The sequence below is a fragment of the Lynx canadensis genome, chromosome B1, assembly GCF_007474595.2.
Source record: "Lynx canadensis isolate LIC74 chromosome B1, mLynCan4.pri.v2, whole genome shotgun sequence".
In the NCBI taxonomy this organism is placed as follows: Eukaryota; Metazoa; Chordata; class Mammalia; order Carnivora; family Felidae; genus Lynx; species Lynx canadensis.
In genome coordinates, this window is record NC_044306.2 from 105,495,769 (window position 1) to 105,508,093 (window position 12,325).

General features: G+C 39.2%; 1 pseudogene; it reads left to right on the plus strand.

The window, feature by feature from the left end:
• Positions 1-6,682: 6,682 nt before the first annotated feature.
• LOC115513017 lies at positions 6,683-11,614 on the plus strand (annotated as a pseudogene).
• The last annotated feature ends 711 nt before the right edge of the window (positions 11,615-12,325 follow it).

A 12,325-nucleotide genomic window follows, 5' to 3' on the forward strand; every position in this document is an offset into this window, starting at 1 on the left:
GGCTGGAACGGGGGTAGCCATATTGTGACCATGAGGTAAAGCTGAAGAAAACTGCCAAGACTCCAGTGCTGATAAAATTAATGCCAATAGTTGTGCACCTCCAGTTTCCTTACTGTGCAAGAAAAATGACCCTATTTGTTTAACCTGCTGTAGGTCCAGTTCATCCCTACTTGCAGCAGGTACACTCCTATCTGCTAACTGGAGGAATAGCTTCTCCATCTAACCAACCAGTTCCTCCGGACAACCGGGGGCTCAAATATTGCTTTAATGTGAAGATTTAATCTGGGTCAGGACCTTGACATAGAGTATTTTATTTATCTTTAAAGTAACCATGCTAGGTAGTTATCAGTGTCTCCCTTTTACTGGTAATTAACTCAGTCTTAGATTCTACATGGTAGAGATTTGAACCTTTGCCTGCCTGAATTTAAAATGCCTCTTCTTATCATTGCCATCCTATCTCCACGATTTGTGTATTCCCTAATGCACATCTCCTATATCCAACTGCTCATTAAGACCTATGGATCCAACTTATAAGTAGAATGTAAATCCGCCCCTTCCCTCCATTCCCACTACTGTGGTTATTTCCATCTCTGGCCCTGGTTTCAGCAATCTCCTAACTAATCTGTCCCAGCTTTGTTTCACCCTCAATTCATTTTTGACTTTACAGCAAGGGTGAAATTTCTAAAATGCAACGTTTATCTTGTTTTATCCCTCTGTTTAAAGTCTTCAAGGGCTGGGGCACCTGGGTGGCTCAGTCCCTTAAGCTTCTGACTTTGGCTCAGATCATGATCTCGTGGTTTGTGAGTTCGAGCCCCACATCAGGCTCTGTGCTGACAGCTCAGAGCCTGGAGCCTGCTCTGGATTCTGTGTCTCCCTCTCTTTCTGCCCCTCCCCTGTTTTCTCTCTCCCTCTCCTTCTCTCTCTCTCTCTCTCAAAAATAAACATGAAAAAAAAGTTTAAAAAAATAATAAAGTCTTCAAGGACTTTCAGAATAGCCCGAACTCCTTTGCAATAGAGAACACATTCTGCCCCCCATTCCTCACTTCTTCTCCCACCTCATCTCTCACCTTGAATTTTATGACTCAGACACACAGAACTATTTTTCCTTTCTATAACCTGCTTTTTTGGTTCCATCTGCTAAGTCATTCTTCTAAGCTATCTAGTCCACCCTACACATAGATCACCTGATAAGTCCTACTCATCCTTCTGGCCTCAGATTACAGGTCACATTCTCCAGGAAGCCTTTCTTAACGCACCTCCCCCACAGGTATTCCTTCCGTGTGCTGCCATCACTCTGCACTTTCCCTCTCATTCGAATGGTCTCTTAAATTGTCTGAACCCAACACTAGGTTATTAACCCTGTGAGATTAGCAGATGTCCCCAATTTATTGGAAATTGTATCCCCAGGTCTAATACAATTCTTGATGCCAAACTGGTGCTCATTATGAGTAGAATGAAAGACTAGATATGATTTCCCAGAATAAAGGTGTAGAAGAGAGAGTCAAAGAGTTCTCATTTCTTTTCTATTTTTCTTACTTCATTTGACTTGGAAAAAAATCTGGAAGAGAGCAAAATTCTTGAATTCTACCACTTAGAGACCATATTGAATATTTCGTGCCTGTCTCCCTAACATCTTGCCTGTCCCCCATTGGGCAGTAACTACCAGATTCAGTAAGATTGATCCTTCCACCCCAGCAGCACAGACAAGCTGGTTGATCTAAGACAGTCAGAGTAATCTTTTCTCTGTAACACAGAGCTTAGATCAGGAATGGCTACAAAACCTAGGCTTGAGTCAAGGACATTCCCCCAGCTCTAGTGATTAATTTGTATATGGTCCAACCACAGGGAAGCTTAAGAGCCTTCCAGAAAGCTGTCAGGGGCAATATCATTACCCCCATAGATATTGATAACATCCAATGGGAGAAGTCAATGTGAAGGTGAAACTACCACAAGATATGTTGGGAGAGAGAATCTTCCTTGGTTCTTCAGTGCTCCTGAAGGTCTTTCTGGATGTGTCAGAATTCAAGGTCCTAATGCTTCTTTTCCTGAGCTATTTCTCAGGGTTATGTTTATAGCAGGATGTGGTAATATCTCAAGGTGGGTCAAAGAGCAAGCTGATTGCAAACAAAAGGTAAAATAAAAGCAATGGATTCAACAGGCTTAGTGTACCTTAGCTGATACGGAAATCCTTTGTGTGTGTGTAGCATGCATCTGGGTCATTTCCTATAAATGGAATTTGAGGCAATATAAGCTTGTAAGTATGGTGATGTTCATGCTGCTTGTTATATCTTGAGAAAGAAAGCTCTTTGTCTCTGACTGAAGAATCTCATTTCTTCTTCCAGCATCCATGAAACACAAGCTAACTGAGTCACCTGCAAGGAGGGTGAAATCAAGTCCCAGACCCAACAAAGTAAACAAGACGTTAGTGGAGAAATGGAAGTAGAGCCCTGGTCAAACAGCACACAGCCTGCTCTTTATTTTATTTGGGATATAAGAATCAAGCAAGTGTAAAAACTCTTTTTCTTAAGGGAAAAAAAAGTGACAAGTGCTTTTGAAAATGATCTTCTTTGATGGTAGCTACACTTATGGTGAGCATAGCATAACATAGATTTTTCAAATCACTTTCTTGTACACCTGAAACTAATGTAACATGTGTCAATTATACTTCAACTAAAAAATTACCTTCTTAGACTAACTCTACTTCAATGCCATTTAAAAAATTTAACAATATATCATCTGTTGTTTTATACTACCATCCACTAATTCTTTCACTTTATTATTCATTCAGCAAATAATACCTATATTATCCTTCCCAATGTTGACAACACAGTAAGATTATTGAGCCTAACATGAATTGCGAAGCCACATTATAAAACAAAAATCTTGCATTAGGAATGACTTATTCTACAATAATTTCACATTGGCTACCTATGCTGGCTCATGCCTCTTTGTTATTTTTCTAATTCAATATTTTACTCAAAAATATGTGGAGGTGGGAGTGGGTAGTGTACCCTACACCACCGGCAAGCAATTCTCAGTACACCAGCAAAATATCTAAGAATTCAACTCAATTTGACACTATCTACCTGGAGATAGCATCAGATTCCATAGGTAAGGGCTCAGTCCCACATGACATGCTCCCCCGACACACACACTTCAGACACCAGTCACAAGTCCAGATTATCACCTTTGCTTCTGATCAACCAGCTATATATCAGAGGTTCCAAAGATCCCCTCCTTGGATTTGATTAATTAATTAATGATTATTGATTATTAAACAATGTAATAAAGGATACAGATGTCCATCCAGATGGAAGAGATAGGTAGGGCAAGGTATACGAGAAGGGATGAAGAATTCCCATGCCCTCTCCAGACACACCACTCTCCCAACACCTCCATGTGTTCACCAATACAGAAGCTCTCCAAGCCCAGTACTTATGGAATTTTATACAGACTTCATCATGTAGGCATGATGGATCATTAGCTCTATTTTCAGCTCTTTTCCTTTCTCAAGAAAATGGGTGGCAGGGCTGAAAATTCAAGTTTCTAAGCATGGCTTGATCTTTCCAATGACCAGCTCTCATCCAGAAGTCCACCCAGAATCACCTCATAAGAACAAAAGACACTCTCACCACCCCAGAAATTACAAGGATTTCAGGAATTCTGTATCAGGAACAAAGGCCAGAGACCAATATAAAAACAAGAGGCACTCCAAGTGTTCTTATCACTTAGAAAATTATAAGGGTTTGGGGTGCTTCGATGGCTCAGGTGGTTAAGCATCCAACTCTTGATTTCGGCTCAGGCCATGATCTAATGAACTAAGAGACTGAGCCCCACATTGGGTTCTGGTCTCTACACTGATGGCATGGAACCTGCTTGGAATTCTCTCTCACCCTCTTTCTCTGCCTTACCCCCCCCCCACCCTCCTCCCTCTCTCTCTGAAAGAACTTATTAAACATTTGTTTTTAAAGGGGCTTTAAAAAAACAAAACAGAAACCTAGCAGGTATCTTACAACATTAGCTAATGTATTTATGTTGAGTTAAATCTGAATAAATCACCAAATGAAACCACGTGGATTAAAGTCCCTATGGGATACATACACATTAAAAGTTTTAGTTTCAAAAGCATATTTTATAAATGTGCAATGTGTGTGCATGTGTGTGTGTGTACATTTTAGGACAATGAAGATGGGGTTAAATAAATATATTAGGAAAAAATAGTTTCAGACATCTGTTTTCTCCAAAAGACTGGAGGGCATTCAGTTCAAAAAATGAACTGAAAATGTGACTCATGATGTCTACTGACTATATCATTTTGCTACTTTGCTAGTAAATAATGCATGTTTTGTATTTCGGATAGCATTATCTGAAACATAAGAAAGAGTAAAGATAATGTTTAAGTAAAATGTAAAGTCAATGAACTATTAAAGATAAAATTTAAATGATAGCATCTATATTTTTAAACAAACAAAATCATTTTTTCCATGGGTTATAATCAATATTTGGAACTGTCACTAAATTTTAACCTCCAAAATCAGGATTAAAATTTGGAGCTTTGAAATAATGTATTTTGTTATTGTTGTTTTGTTTTAATTTTTCCTTCTGCAAAAAGGGACTGAGAGCAATTAGGCATGAAATTGCATATGTGGGAAGAAATTCATATCCCAGACAAAGACAACAAGATCTTTTCAAATGATCATTCTTAACATTTGGATGAAACATGATAGTTGGAATTAATTACAGATAACAGAATTTTATCCTAAGTGTTAAAAAATACATACACAGATAATCAACATGATGACAAATATTTGCGAACTCCTATTAAGCAGTTATGAAACTTTCCGACTATTGGAGAATCACTAATCCATTATCTGCTGACCCCACTAGGGCCTGCTGTGACTCGAGTATTTGTGCTGTTTCCTGGAATGCACGTGCATGAAATGCCATCTGAGCAGGTGGTGATGCTGCTTTGCCGCATTCCAGTACGAGAGAGAAGGGGCAGTATGAAAGAAGACACCCTCCAACAGTCCAACAGCATTTTCCCTGCTCATCTACATGCCCTCTCTTGCTTGGAGACTGAATGTGGTTTCAGGAGAAACTACCACTGCTGCTGGTGGTGACTCAAAGTCCCAACACTGAGGCTTGCAGAGCTAAGGAGATACACCGGCAACTCCTACCTTTACGTGGAGCCCAGAGACGCTACCTTACCCAACCTCGCAGCATGAGGTAGTATATTCATTTGCTAGGCGGATGCTAAGTACTACAAAGTACTTTACAAAGTACTACAGACAAGGTGGCTTGAAAAGAAATGCATTGTCTCACAATTCTGAAGATGAGAAGTCTGAGATAAAGGTGTCCACAGAGTCTTTTGAAGTCATCTGTTTCCTTGGCTTTTAGATGGCTGTCTTCTCCAAATGCCTTCACATCATCTTCTCTCTGTATCTGTACATTCTAACCCCCTCTTTTTTATATAGAATCAGTTATATTGGATTAAGGCCTGCTCTAGTGACCTCATTTTAACTTAATTACCTTTAAAGACCTTATGTCTAAATACAGTCACATTCTGAGATATTGGAGAGTAGAACTTCAACATATGAATTTGGGGGATAAATTTCAGCCCATAACAGGGAGGCAGAGCCTACAGAGAGTATGTAACTAAGTACCAGTTAGTTTCCTTTGCAATATACAAAAGGTATGTGACAGAATAATTTTTGAGATTTTGATAATTTTGTTCTTCAGATTTCCCCCTTCTTCCTCTTCTAAGAAAGTAGTCAGACCCTTACAACTTCCTTAACTCAGGGACTTTTGCTGAGGGAGAATAGAAGGTAACACCAGTGATTCCCTGTTTTGTAAGGCCTAACCTCCATGAAATGACTTTCCAAGAGATCCCAAGAGGGGAGAAAAGCAAAGAAAGTTCCCTTGAGAAAAGCAAGGCAGGGCTTTAGTCCTAGCTAGGATTGTCTAACTGTCTGTGGGTCTCTCCAGCAATGCTGATCACCATGCTGCTGCCAGGGAACTAACGGCAAGAGGGCAACAGCTATAGGGTCTCTGGAGGGAGGCCAGACACCAAGAGGAGGGCTCCCAACCTTTGCCAACGTTCTTCAGCCACATACATGTCAAGAAGCTGCAGTTAGGTACCTGACTGCTGGCCAAGACCATGGACAGTTCAGTGACCAGTGAAGGAAAATGATTGATGACCAGTTGCTCTGCTGAATCCCAACAACTTTGCAAACCCCGGGAAGGACGTGGCCAATTCAGTGAGATGGGGACCAGAGTTGGAGTAAATTTATTAAAATGATAAAATAATAGTCTTGAGCTAATTAAAAAGATACACATTTTTAAGCTTATAGTTCATTCATTCAAATGATTTTTTGTGAGCATCCCAGACAACATTCCTGCTCTCACGGAGCCCACATTTTACCAGAGAAGCCAGATAATAAGTACGTAAACAAAATAGCTTCAGAGAGAAATAGAGGCTAAAAAGAGAACGGGATGATTCGGCAGAGAGTAAGGGGAGTAATACACACAGGAGATCAGAAAAACCTCCCAGAGCTGAGACACAAATAAGGATTTGATTGGAAGAGAGGCAGGAAGGGCAGAATATGCTTTTTGTACAAAAAAGAGATGAAGGTTAGTGTAGCTGAACTGTAGTAGATGTGTGCCCATTACTGGAGAATGTAATATGAAGTTAGTGAACCTCAAGCTCATGACCCCTCCCTTCTGGGATCCCTTCCAAGTCTCTGGAAGGAACACCAGCAATGTGTTTACATGTTCATATGCCGCTGTAAAATTTGCCAAGGTAAAATACTTCAACCAAATTCGGTTAAGATGGTTGTCTTTTTCGCTCCAACTTCCCCTGCAAGTAATGGTGGAGGAGCCATGAGCCTTTCTGGAATCCAGCTAAATGGAAGACGAGGTGGGGATTTGTTGAGCTTGGGTTTCATGAAATATGTTCATGTGCTTCACAACCACATTCATGTGAAGTTATTGCCAGCTGCCCAGCATAGGAATGAATAGCTTCCAGGCATAGTCCCACCATGTGCTGTGTCCATTCGCCTGGTGTGACAACATTAAAGGGCAGGGCCAGAGGTCCTATCATAGCATCAGCCCATACTAGGGTGCTGACACTATGTATTTGTGTAGTAGAGGAAAACAGGTTGAAATGTCCAGTGCCACAAACTATCTGTGGAAGACTCTTCCCATAGCTAAATATAAGAATTTCCAGGGAAGAATTCATTTCTTATTGATGCCTACTCAAATGCAAAGGTGCCCCCTTCCAGAAATATGCCAGATAATGCAGCACACACATTATAAATGCACCATACATTCTCTACGGCTATTATAAAAAACAGAATTTATTAGAACTCTTATGTTTATGGGCACAAACTTGTAGCCATATTACAGTGATTAGTTCTGTATGAGAAGTCCCATGTTGTGTGCAACCCAATTACCAATAATAAAAACTGCTATCAGTTAACTATGCTACATGTTAATAGAAAAATTGGTATCATGAAATTTTTGTTATACAGAGAGGAGATCAAAGAACATTCAAGGAAGAAAAGTAGGGGAAAAAGAGGTGTGTCATAGTTAATAAAAATATTATTTATGAGAGGGAGAGAGCCAAAGCATAACAGACTCTTAAAAAACTAAGAACAAACTGAGGGTTGATGGGGGGGTGAGAGGGGGGGAGGGTGGGTGATGGGTATTGCGGAAGGCACATTTTGGGATGAGCACTGGGTGTTGTATGGAAACCAATTTGACAATAAATTTCATATTAAATATATATATATTATTTATCTGAATTTTGATATGTTTGTGGGAGTTAGCTAATTTGTGTGGGGCTTTTTTAAATAGATAAAACAAACACTTTTTTGATTTTCATAACTTAGTTGTCCCTCTTCTGATCTTTTCATTTTTCATCAATCTTTCCATCTCCTCTTTTACTTCAAAGCTTCACAAAATGAATTAAAATATCTGCTTTGCCCTTAGGCTTCTGGAAATTAATAATATTAAAAATGGATACGCTTACATTTATAATGTCAAAACGCCTAGAAGTTTCAATAGTAGTATTAATAATGCCTAATAAATAAATAATACTGAGGGGGTTCCTAAGTGAAACTTTATATTGAAGACAAATTTTAAATATGGGTCGTAGTTTAAGTTAGGAATCACTTTTAACCTATTAAGCAAAAATAGATTCAAATTGCTGCATTTTCTTGTATCAAAGTAAGGCTTTCCAGACTAAACTATACTCTGCTATCAACCTGTCACAAGCTTGGTATCTACCCTGGCTTTTAAAATCTGCCTTAATTTATTTATTCACATAAAAAATGTTTATTATTTATTTAAGTCACTGTTCTAGGCATGAGGGACATGGAAATTAACAAGTCAGACAAGACAAGTCTAGAAGCTCATATTGCAGTAGGTAGGGCAGACAATAAAGACAACCTATATTCTGTCAGATGGGGACAAGTGCTATGAAGAACAATAAAGTTGTGGGCATGGGGTTGGCTACTTCAGCAGAAAGCTTTTTGTCATGAGGAGGCGATGAAGAGTCAGGGGCTTGATGTGACTTTAAACCCCAGCTTTGCTGCTATTTACTGCCCAGCCTTGGATGCATCATTTTCTCTCCTGAACCTTGGTATTCTCTTTCAAAGTCATTCTAGCAATAAGTGAAATATTTTTAAACATCTATTTTTTAAACAAGTGCCTGGCATATAGTAACTGCTTCCTAAACCTTTCCTTTAACATCTCCCTTGGCTATCTAAGGTGGATCTTTCTGGATGGGAACACAGATGCCTTAGCTGACAGGTTTTGGAAGGAAATAGCTTTCCATTGCAGGTCAGTGCAATAGGCTTCCCACAAAAGTGAGGAATTTCCTAGAAAATTGATAATTACTTACAAGGCAGCTAGCAATAACTGAGGAAAGAGAAAGTAAAATGGCCACTACTGTGTTTGAGGACCATATGTTCAGTTGACCGGAATTCATGGCTTTTCATATCTCTTTGGAATTAGACAGGCCTGGGTTTGTGTCCTGGCTCTGCCCCCACCACACCCCACCCTCACTAGCTGGTTACTGTGGCTCCTCGGCCTCTGTTTCCTCATGTGTAGAAAAAATTACATGCACTGTAAAGAAATGATGAGGCAAATTGATGCTTAGCACTGTACTGGAATACAGGAGGCACTCGGTATTTTGGTTGTTATTATAATTCGTAGTGATTCATTACTTTTTTGATTAAGGACATTTTCCCAATTCATTATCTTTCAGGTTTCTCAGAAGAACATGAAGTAGTAGAAATATTATTATACTCTTCAGCAGAACTGTGAAATGAGCTCCTGAGAGAGAACCTGGTTTCATCCATGACTGGGATTTCATTTCGGTTCTCCTAATTCTCTAGCATCTCAAATAGTATATATTTGCTGATGGGGCGACTATACTATCTTCCACTGTGCATCACATCCAGATTTAATGAAATTGCTAAACCAGATAGGGACTTGGGGGATTCTTTTTCTGCTCTGCAAGCAAGGGAACCCTGTGGACTTCCAACATGGTCAATGAACCAATTTCTATGGGCCCAAGATTTTGAGTTTTTGGAAAGCAATAGTGGCTCCTCAGTAAGTACACATGGAATGAAATTGCATAGAAATACATTGAATGCAATGGAAACACAGTAAATGCAGTCTTAAACTAACATATTAAACCTGGTTTGGACTTTAATTCCAGGTTTCAACTTTCGTAAACCAACACATAGAGTGACAAAGAACAATACTTTTTCCATCATGAAAATATTCTCTTTGAAATCTTGAAGTGGTTACAAACATTAAGCCCCACCAAGTATGTGTCATTTTCTAAACTCTCTGGAGAGAGGGAAAACTGGCAGTCAGATCAAATAAATTGCCTAAGGTCACACTGAAATCAGTGAGAGAGCAAACCAAACTCCAGAGCCCTCTTCTCACATCAGTGGTACACAGAGAGAAATTATATGGAAGTTACTTAGGCCATTGCCCTGACAACACATTCTGGGTATTTTCCTGAATTTTGTTTTCCAGCGCTTTGCCAGATTTGGCCTTAAAAATATCTAAGGATAGCAATTCCTTCCATTTTCCTTCTTTTCAATCTGTGTAATTATGCCAGCATCTAAGAGTTCTGACTTCCAGGAGAAGTTTGTCATTTGAAATAAAATTTCCAGGTCTCTTATCATATCTCTAGTTCTACTCTTCCTATCTTTTTCTTCCTTTTTACTGCTGAAACTAGTAATGGTTAGGATTACTGGGAATAGGAGCATCATATATGAAAAATTCCTTCTCTGAAACAATTTTAAATGTCTTTGAAAAGTCTTTCTTTCCATTTTTAATTAAAAAGCAGTTTTTAAAATAACTTTTTGGGGTACCTGGGTGCCTCAGTAGAGCATCCAACTCTTGATCTCACGGTCGTGAGTTAAGCCCCAAGTTAGGTGTGAAGCCTACTTTAAAAAAATAAAAGAAAAAAAGAAAAGAAAATCTTAAAAATTTTAAATGTTTATTTATTCTTTAGAGAGAGAGACAGAGAGACAGAGTGTGAGCAGGAGAAGGCAGAGAGATGGAAACCCAGAATCTGAAGCAGGCTCCACGTTCTGAGCTGTCATCACAGAGCCCAATGCCAGGTTTGAACTCATGAGCTGTGAGATCATGACCTGAACAGAAGCGTAACAGACTGAGCCACCCGGGCACCCCAAAAATAAAAACTTTAAAGTCATGTTTGAGAAAGTCACCTGTCAAGCATTTATAGAATTTCAAAAAAATTTAAGGAAAGTTTTTTTGAGCTCTTTTTCGTGGCACCTCGGAGGCAGTAGCCTGCTTCAGGATGAAGAGAACATCTCTTTCCCAGCTACTGGCTGCCCAAAACTCATTGAAGTGGACAAGGAACACAAACTTCATATCTTTCATGAGAGGTGAACGGCCATGGCTGCTGATGCTCTAGGTGAAGACTGGAAGGGTTTTGTGGGCTGAATCTGTGGTGGCAATGACAAACAAGGCTTCCCCATGAAGCAGGGGGTTGTGACCCATGGCCCTGTCTGACTACTGCTGAGTAAGAGGCATTCCTGCTACAGACCAAGGAGGACTGGGTGGGGATGGGGGGCATTTGGGAAAGAAAGCATGAATCTCTTTGGGGTTGCATTGTGGATGCCAATCTCACTGTGCTCAACTTGGTTGTTGTAAAAAGAAAAAAAAGGGGGGGAGAAGGATATTCCTGGGTTTACTGATACTACTATGCCTTGTCTCATGGGGCCCAAAAGAGCTAGCAGAATCCACAACCTTTTCAGTCTTTCTAAAGATGATATTCACCAGTATGTTGTGAAAGTCCCTAAACAAAGAAGGTAGGAAACCTAGAACCAAAGCACCCAAGATTCAACATCTTGTTACTCCACGTGTCCTCCAGCATAAATGTTGGTGTATTCCTCTAAAGAAACAGAGTACTAAGAAAAATAAGGACGAGGTTGCAGAATATGCCAAACTTTTGGCCAAGAGAATGAAGGAGGCCGAAGAAAAATGCCTGGAACAGACTGCCAAGAGACAGAGGTTGTCTTCTCTGAGAGCTTCTACCTCTAAGTCTGAGTCCAATAAAAAAAAATGAGATTTTTTAAAAGAGTAACAAATAAATAAGATCAGACATCAAAAATAAAATTAAGAAAGGAAAATTTTTTTGAAAGGCATGCATAAACATGCATGAACATTTGCATAGATTGATGGTTTAAAAATGTTATGTTATCATTACAGGAAAATTTAATGCACACATGAGATACCTCAAACACATTCTTTCTGAGGTATCTCATTTATTAATGCTTTTTAAAAATCCAAGAATTACCCAAATTTAGATAATCAATTTAAAAAGCTATAAAATCTAGAGCAAGTGTACTGTACTTTTGGAGGAATAAAGTATTTTTAGCAAGTACAGGCAATGAAAAATATAAATGTGAAATCCAACAGCGCCATTGCACAGAAATTTCAAGTAAGATTATGTCTCTTACTCCAAAATGTTTCATTAAGTAGTTTTTTAAAGTCAGAGGGAGCATTGGAGTGGATTAGGTCACTGCAACTTTTATTCCTATGACGTGCACATTCAAAGTTAAACATGACAGAGCCTGACTTGCAGGGAAATTTTCAGTCCAAAATTAAGATAATGATCATTAGAACTGATTTCACTTCATTCTTTCCAAATCCATCTTATACTGCTTTAACAAGAAATGAAATCCAGATGTTGGAATGATGCAAGACACTTTGTTTTAAGCCCTGTAAAGCAGAGGCATGCTTTCTAGTTAGTATAACCATCGATTTCAAAAACAAA